Here is a 9524-nt window from a genome sequence, read left to right on the forward strand (position 1 = left end):
AAAACGCTCTTTAACAAAGACAATTGTATACCCAGCAGGGTTGAACTTAAGTTCTCTGATTAAGGATAACTGAAGACTTACTACTCCACCCAAAACCTTTGTTGGTTTTTTTAATCTTTAATAAAGACAATTCAATGTACATAAGCTCCTTTGCTATGTGTGAGGTCCAGAAAAAGAACGAAACACATTAAGTTTATTGTACATAATTTTACATAGCATTTTTAGGATTGTTATTTCCATGATGTAATAAATTCACGACCTTAACAAGATTGTAAACTTTATCGTTGCGTCAAAGACTTTATTTGGTAAAATAATTCATAACATAGATAGCAATGGGGATATGAAGAAAGTAAAACACCAGTCAAGCACCTAGCTAACACCCAAAATGCAGCCCTGGTGTTTCTTTTATCTTTAGCAAAAAGACAACTCGGTGTACTTTAGCTTTCGTGCCTACATAAGAGGGGCCAATTACAATAAATCTATTATAGACATTTCTTTACTTAGCATTTAAAAAAAAGTTATTTTCGCAATTTAAACCACTAAATCTTACTATAATAACTTTAAATGTTACGCCAAAACTTTTTTTTAATGATTTTTTAAAATATAGATAGGAATGTAGGTATGGAGAAGCATTTTACAGGCAACTAGGCAAATATATATGGGACACGACAGTCCATCTCTGACCTGCATAAATAATTATTTCTTCTCTATCAATTTATTTGACACTTTTAAAAATGATATTTTTCATATTTAGTAATAGTTTAATTTTAAAACTTTTATTTAGGTTTTAATAAAATGGTTTATAATCACAAAATTTTAGGGAAAAAAATATTTGTACCCCAAAAAGGATAATTATTTACAAGTGGTTACCCCCTTATTTTTATTATCCCATGTTTTTAACTACTAATGCACGTTTACTGCATAATACCATCAAAGTATATATATATATATATATATATATATATATTCTGATGGTATTAAAGAGGAAGAAGTAGTGCTTCAGTGAAAATACTACTCAGTTACTCTTCCATACCATTAGAGTATATATATACTCTGATGGCATCAAGGAGGAACATACAATGTTTCAGTGAAAATACTAATCAATTACTGTTTGATACTATCATAGTATATATATTTGAATAGAACAAGGGGGCAGTCGGGTAAATAGTTTGGGTTGTGGGTCCAATCAAGATAAATATATGGGGAAATTACGCGGATAAACAAGTATATACTAGTAAATTAACTAACATAATTATAGTTTGAATTAATTATCACTCGCAACTTAAATTTAGCTATAATTACGTGTGCCTCTGTCCTCTGTTCCTCTCTCCTCGCTTATACATATACAAATATAAATCATACACATACATATACAATTATATGACGGATATACAAATACAATTCACCTCTTTCCACTCTCTTCCCTCTCTTGCTCACCTCTCTCCCCCTTCTCCCAATCTCGCTCGCCTCTCTCATCCCTCTAACATGTAGCTATAAATCGTAATTAGCAAACTCTAGCTATTGAGCCTAATTAAAATTATTTTAGTGGCTATTTGCAAAAGTTATCCAATTTGGATAAATAATTTATCTAATGGATCTAATTTATGTAATTTTCTCAAAATTTTATATGTCTTATCTTTTTAGACCACAAATTTCAACAATCTTCTTATTTCTCTTAATAAATTTTATGCTCAATCAAATACATTATCATAAATTATGATAGAGGGAGTATATTTAAGTTAAAAGAGAAAATGTAAAATGATGAACAAAAAAATCTAACCAAAATATTTGAAAAAAATATAACAGAAAAAGTATTTTTTAAATGGCCACATTGAGACAATTTTCTTTTGAAAAGAAACATGGTGTGGGTCCAGTAATATGAGGAACAGAACCACTAAAAAAGTATCACTTTTGGTGATTTAAGTTCGTCAGATTTCATGATGTTGAATTGTTGATTATCTTTTGAGATGGAACCTTCTAAGTTTACTAAATTCCAATTTTGTTTTTTATCATACTGCCAAGTACCTCCAGGTAGTCTATCAGGATCGTAATGAAGTTATAAACTTTTTTTTTTTATGATTAAAAATATTGGATTTAATCTTTTTTTTTTTATATAAAATCACTTATGTTAGGAATCACAATATCCTTAATATGAAACTCTTCCGTATAAATTCAAATTTAATTAAATATCAATATAAATATTATCACCGAGTAAAACATAAAAAAGTAAAAAATGTCTACTACCCTAGTAGAAAATAATTAACCTAAAAAATCATCCAATCAATCGCTTAAACTGAGAATAGTCAATAGATATATAATATATATTTTTGTTTCAATTTTTTGTTTTTTTACTGTCATGATCCAAATCGTTGTGATTGACACCCACACTAATTATCCGGTGGGAGAACCACTACTACAACCAAACCCAAGCAACTAAACCAAAACTAAGACATTTAAGTTACGAAAGCAAGTTAAATACTAATGAAATAAATAGGGAGTTCCCATAAGCACCAACAAAAGTCTAACAAGAACTAAACAATGTGGAAGAAATAACCTAGAACCTGAAAGTCAATGTACCAAAACATCTAACAATGAACCAAGTCTAAACAAGAAGGGATGCAACCCCCAACAAATGAACTAATCAACTAACTAGAACTTAGTCTAAGTCCGGAAATGGTGGACATAGACGAAAGAGAACCCATGGCAGCCTAGAAGAATTGGCTCACCCTTGAATTTGAACGATCACTGATCTCCTAAGCGAGGTCTGTCAGTAGCCGCTTGAAGATGCTTTGTACTCATCAAAAATAAGAGAAAGTGCAGTATCAGTACACAACCACAATGTACTGGTAGGATCATGCGGCTATCTCACTAAATGCAACATAAGCAAGTCAAGACAACATTATAATCACATGCATATATATCAACATATACAATTTAATCAACATTTACGAACAACGAACATTTTATATCAAATCATTGGTCCTCTCATGGAACCCAAACCCAAACAGTTAGCATACCGAAATGTGGTATCCGATCCCATAATTATGCCGGAACGTGGCAATCGATCCCATAGTTATGTCGGAACGTGGCAACTGATCCCATAGTTATGTCGGAACGTGGCAACCGATCCATTCAACACCCCACAATCACAATCACAATTATATCATCAAGATCATACATTTAAGTCATGATTTCATGACAATCATCATTCATCTATCTCATTTACAACAAGTGTGATCAACATTACAACATTCATACATATACAAGTATCATAATGAAGCAACAACAAACATACATCACACAATCATAGAATCACAACCATCACCTACCTAAGAAACTTGATCCTTCCCTTTCCGGATTCATTCCGCTTGTTCTTGGTCTACAAACAATCAATATAATACGGGAATCAATAAACAATCACTAATTACCCGAATTACTAACAATTCTATGAACCCTAGATCAAACCCATGATCCAAATTACCCAAATTAGGGTTGTTCTCACCATAGAATCTATAACAAAATCCTCCCCATCAATATTCACCCATTCTATTACGTTCTACGAATTGAAAAACGGATTCGGGGAGTGAAAAGTTTACCTTTAGCCTCAAGAATAGTGAAAAATGAGTAGGAGTCGCCTGGGGTTCGTTCCTTAGCTCTAAAAATCGAAAAGTGCCAAATAAGGTCATTTAGAAGTTTATTTACAACTTTAAGTCGCGTCTGGCCCGCCACAACGGTTACCACCCCGCTACAACGGCATAATCCAGCGCCAAAGTGGCTGGAACGAAACAGAGAGCTATTTTGAGAATTCCAAAATCCCCATTTCACAACACACCTCTAACCAACGACGCTCAGAAAATACCCTTTACGCTAAGATCAATTTCGGAAGTTCTACTCACTCGAATTCAATTCCGTAAAGTCGTACGAATTCCTTAACGAGTTATCTAACCACTCATGTAATCAAAATCATAAATGATTCACCCAATTGGTACCAGAATTCCTACACCTCGATGACTCTGATTTCGTCCAAATTTGGACAAGGTTGGGAAAATTCAAATACTATGAAAACGTTTTCAGTCCCCAAATTTTCCCCCGTTGGCATTTCTATAACGACGGGAATATGTCGTTACAATAGATAAAAATTTACCCATCACTCGTCCTCGAGTGACAAAACTTAGAAAAATAGGCTAAGAAAGGAATGAAGTAGTACCTGAATCGACGAACAATTGGGGATACTTGTCTCGCATGTTCCTCTCGGTTTCCCAAATAGCTTCCTCAACTGGACGATACTTCCATTGAACTTTCACAGACTTAATCTCCTTGGTCCTCAACCTACGCACATCACGATCAAGAATTGCAATCGGTTCCTCCTCATATTAGAGGTCCTTGTCTAACCCAATTGAGTTCCACTTTATGATATAATTCCTGTCACCATGATATCTCTTCAACATGGACATATGAAATATCGGATGAACTCTCGATAAATTAGGAGGTAAAGCTAATCTATACGCTACCGATCCCACACATTTAAGAATCTCAAATGGACCAATGTATCGCAGACTTAGCTTTTGTTTCTTACCAAATCTCATCACCCCTTTCATGGGTGATACCTTAAGAAGAACATTTTCACCGGTTTGAAACGCCATGTCTCTTACCTTATGATCCGCATACTTCTTCTGTCTACTCTGGGCTGCTAAAAGCTTAACTTGAATACTCTTCACCTTATCTTGAACATCCTTCAGTACTAAATCTACCCCCAAAGGTTTCACATCTCCAACCTCAAACCATTCTATGGGTGATCTATATCCTTTCCCATAGAGTGCCTCAAATGGTGCCATATCAATGCTGGAGTGATAACTATTATTATAGGAGAACTCACACAAATGTATGAATTTATTACAATGCCCTCCAAAATCAAGCACCGATGCCCTCAACATGTCTTCTAACACTTGAATAGTCCTCTCTGACTGTCCGTCTATTTGTGGATGGAAGGGTGTACTAAAAGTGAGTCGTGTGCCCAATTCATCATGCAATTGCCTCCAAAACTTGGATGTGAATTGGGTACCACAGTCTGAGATGATAGAGAGGGGCACCCCATGCAACCTCACTATCTCTTTCACATAAACTTTAGCCAATTGTTCAACATTATAATCTATTATTACCAGATAAAATGGGTTGACTTGATCAATCTATCAATCATTACCCAAATAGAATCAAACTTCCCCAAAGTCTTGGGAAGACCAACCACAAAATCCATAGCTATTCTTTCCCACTTCCATTCCAGAATGACATTCTTTGAAGCAAACATGCAGACCTTTGATGTTCGTACTTCACTTGTTGACAATTTTGACACTTCGCTACAAACTCTGCTATATTTTTCTTCATGCTCGGCCACCAATAAATTCGTTTCAAATCTCGATACATCTTGGTCACACCCGGATGAATAAAATATCGCGAACCATGAGACTCTGCCAATAATTTCTCAATCAAGTCATCTACTCTAAGAACACAAATTCCTCCATTAAAATTGAGCACACCATCCGAATTAAGAGTGGTCTCTTGTGCCTTATTATTCACAGTCTTCTTTCTATGATCCTCCAAATTCTCATCCTCAAATTGTTTGTCCTTGATCTCCTCAATGAATGTGGCCCTCACTTCAATGCTAGCTAACACCCCACCTCTTTCTAAGATGCCCAACTGCATGAACTTAGACTCTAAGGTCTGAATTTCTTTAGCCAAAGGTCGCTTGGATACATTCAAGCAAGCTAAACTACCCATACTCACCGCTTATTGACTCAAAGCGTCTGCCACCACATTAGTCTTGCCCGGATGATATTGAATGGTCACATTATAATCCTTAAGTAACTCCATCCACCTTCGTTGTGTCAAATTCAGATCCTTTTGAGTGAACACATGCTGCAAACTATGATGATCAATAAACACTTCACACTTAACACCGTAGAGGTAATTCCGCCATTTCTTAAGAGCAAACACTACCGCTGCCAACTCTAAATCATGTGTTGGATAATTCCTCTCATACACCTTCAATTGACGCGAGGCATAAGTTATAACATTTTTATCCTGCATCAACACAACACCTAAACCAGAATGTGAAGCATCACAATAAACAATAAAGTCTTCACCTTCAACCGATAATGCTAGAATAGGTGTGGTGGTAAAAAAAGTCTTGCGTTTTTGAAAGCTCTCCTCACATTTTTCAGTCCATTCAAATAGTATCTCCTTTTTGGTCAAATTAGTCAAGTGTGTGGCAATAGAAGCAAAGTTCTTCACAAATCGATGATAATAGCTAGCGAGCCCAACAAAACTCCTAACTTCTGTCATAGAGCTAGGCCTAACCCAATTCTTAACCACCTCAATTTTTTGGGGAACTACCATTACCCCTTCTTTTGAAATTATATGCCCCAAAAATGTAACCGATTTTAACCAAAATTCACACTTAGAAAATTTAGTATATAACTTTTGCTTCCCAAGAACACCCAAAACACTACGAAGATGGTTGGCATGCTCTTTCTCACTTTTCGAATAGACTAAAATATCATCAATAAAGACTATGATGAAAGAATCAAGAAATGGCTTGAACACCCCATTCATTAAACTCATAAAAGTTGCAGGCGCATTGGTCAAACTAAAGGACATAACCAAAAACTCATAGTGTTCATAGTGAGTTCTAAACGCCGTCTTGGGCACATCCTCAAGCTTAATTTTCAATTGATGGTAACCGGATCTTAGATCAATCTCAGAGGAAACTAATGCATCTTGCAATTGGTTAAAAAGATCATCTATTTGGGGCAAGGAATACTTATTTTGAATAGTTACCGTATTCAATTACTGATAATCTATACACCTTCTCATACTACCATCATTTTTCTTAACAAACAAAACTGGAGCACCCTATGGGGAAACACTAGGACGAATAAATCCCTTATCAAGAAGCTCTTGGATTTGAGCCTTAAGCTCTCTTAATTCTACTGGAGCCATGCGATATGGAGGGATAGAAATGAGATGCATACCAGGCTCTAAATTAAAGCAAAAATCTATATCTTTATCAGGAGGCATACCAGGCAAATCATTAGGAAACACTTCTATAAATTCTGACACCATAGTAATAGACCCAATAGATGGAGCCTCAATCTCAACATCCCTAATATGAGCCAAATAAGCCAAAAAACCCTGCCCTATCAATTTCTTAGCCCGAATGAAGGATATGATCTTAGTTCGCTTAGGCTTGTACCCTTCCCACTCTAATTTTTCCCTTACCAGAATTTTTAAAGTTACAGATTTAGTATTACAATTAAGCACAACATAATAGGGGGACAACCAAGTCATGCCTAAGATTATATCAAAGTCAGTCATATCCAAAATCACCAAATCAACCCAAGTCTGAAAACCCATAAACAAAATAGGACAAACACGATAGACATGGGTAAATATGACTGACTCTCCAACTGGGGTAGAAACATGGATTGGGGCATCAAGTATATCACAAATCATAACAAACTTTGAGGCAAATCACACAGATACATAAGAATAAGTAGAACCTGGATCAAATAACACATTAGCCATCTGGTCACAGACAAGAATAATACTTGTGATTTTTGCGTCAGACGCATTTGCGTCATTTTTGCCCAAAAAGGCATAACACTGAGCCCTATGATCTTGACGAACCAGTTCCCTGCCTGATTGCACATTACTCCTATCATCTTGAAGAACCACTTCCCTGCCTGATTGCACATTACCCCTGCCTGTACTACCATTTCCTCTACCTCCACGACCTCGCTGATTACCTCATCACCCACCTTGTGGATGTCCTCTACTATTATTACCATTCCTTGTGGGTACCACTGCTCTAGACTGCTGCTGCACAGAATCTAACACACGTGGGTGGGGACAATCTCTCCTCATATGCCCAGGTTCTCCACAGTTTGTAACAAGTACGATCAAAAGATGGTCTACTGCCCGTCGAATACGCGACTCTCTGGCTATCCTGAAAATTATGAGATGGATTTTCCGAGTAACTGCCTGCAGAGGCGGGCATATCAGACTGAATTAGCTTGGCTACAAACATTGGCCTTCTGGACCCCTTGGAATAAGAACCTTGAAAGTTGCCCAAGTTCTTGGCCCTTTTCGCCCATGCCTTAGCTTGACCATCTCGCCTCACCCCTTCCACTTTCTTAACATAGTCTGTTATCTCATTAAAGCTCCTTCCTACAGAAGTCATATGAACAGATAACACTTGCAACTCAGAATTTAATCCCTTAATAAATAACCAGATTCTTTTTTCCTCAGTAGTCATTAATTGGGTAGCATATCTAGACAAAGCATGTAACTTGGCCTCATAAGCAGCCACAGTCATGCCACTCTGCTCCAAAGCCATGAACTCATCCTTCTTGCGATCCCTCAAACTCCTAGGCACATACTTCTCTAGAAACAGAGCATGAAATTGGGTCCAAGTAAGTGGAGGTAAAGTAGAAGATCTGCATTCCATATAAGCTCTCCACCACTGCTTAGCCTCACCTTGAAGTTGGAAAAACACAAACTCAACCCCATGTTGATGAGCAATACCAAGTTTATGAAGCCTCTCATAACAATCCAGAATGAACTCATAAGCATCCTCATTCTCAGAACCACGAAACACATGAGGCTTTAGCTTCAGAAACTTAGTCAACATTTCATGCTCATTCCCAGTCATAACAGAACCCAACAAAGGATGGAAGAAAACATCATTACCTCCAGTCCCACCCACCTTGGGCGCAGTGCTAACAACAAGAGGATTAGTAGGAGCTTAAGTTGCTTGAGCAGAAGAAATCACTCCAAGACCAACCAATCCTTTTAAGAACGACATGATCAGTTGAGCTAACACTGGATCCAAATGAGGAACGCATGTAGTCCCAGCCTGCACCTCTTCCTCTTGCCCCATATCCTCAATATCTTCAACATCAACATTCTTCTCTTCAAACTCTTCATGATGCATATGGGGGTTCTCATTCATAATAACATTCTCAACAGAAGCTCTATTTCCAGCTCTTCATCTACCCCTGCCTCGACCGCGACCTCTCGCTGTAGATTCCTCAACCAGAGCATTGATAGGAGCTACATGCTTGACGTCGTTGAGTCTAATATTAACCATTTGCGAATATAAGAGTGAATGAGGTTAGATACCAATTTGAATCGCCAGATACCAATTAGAATCAAGTCATAGCACGAAATGAGACAAAAGAAAACAGAGAGATTTCCTAAAGTCCTATAGCCTCTCGAAGAAAAGTAAAGGCGTCCCCGTACCGTTCTGCAAGACTCTACTAGACTTGTTTTGGTACATCGAGATCAACGAACGTAGGTGATCTAAGGCATATTTATATGCCTAAGTTGTCAATATTTGCCCATGAATTGATTAGATTGAAGAGTGATCTTTAGTAATTAGCTTGATTTTTGGAGTAACTTGTGATGATTGTGCACTCACACACATGATTAGTTGTTTCAGGAACTCTCGAAGGAATTGGAGTTGGAAC

Source organism: Solanum verrucosum, unplaced genomic scaffold (genome assembly GCF_900185275.1).
Source record: "Solanum verrucosum unplaced genomic scaffold, falcon-dt-bn FXZP01000072.1, whole genome shotgun sequence".
Taxonomy (NCBI): Eukaryota; Viridiplantae; Streptophyta; class Magnoliopsida; order Solanales; family Solanaceae; genus Solanum; species Solanum verrucosum.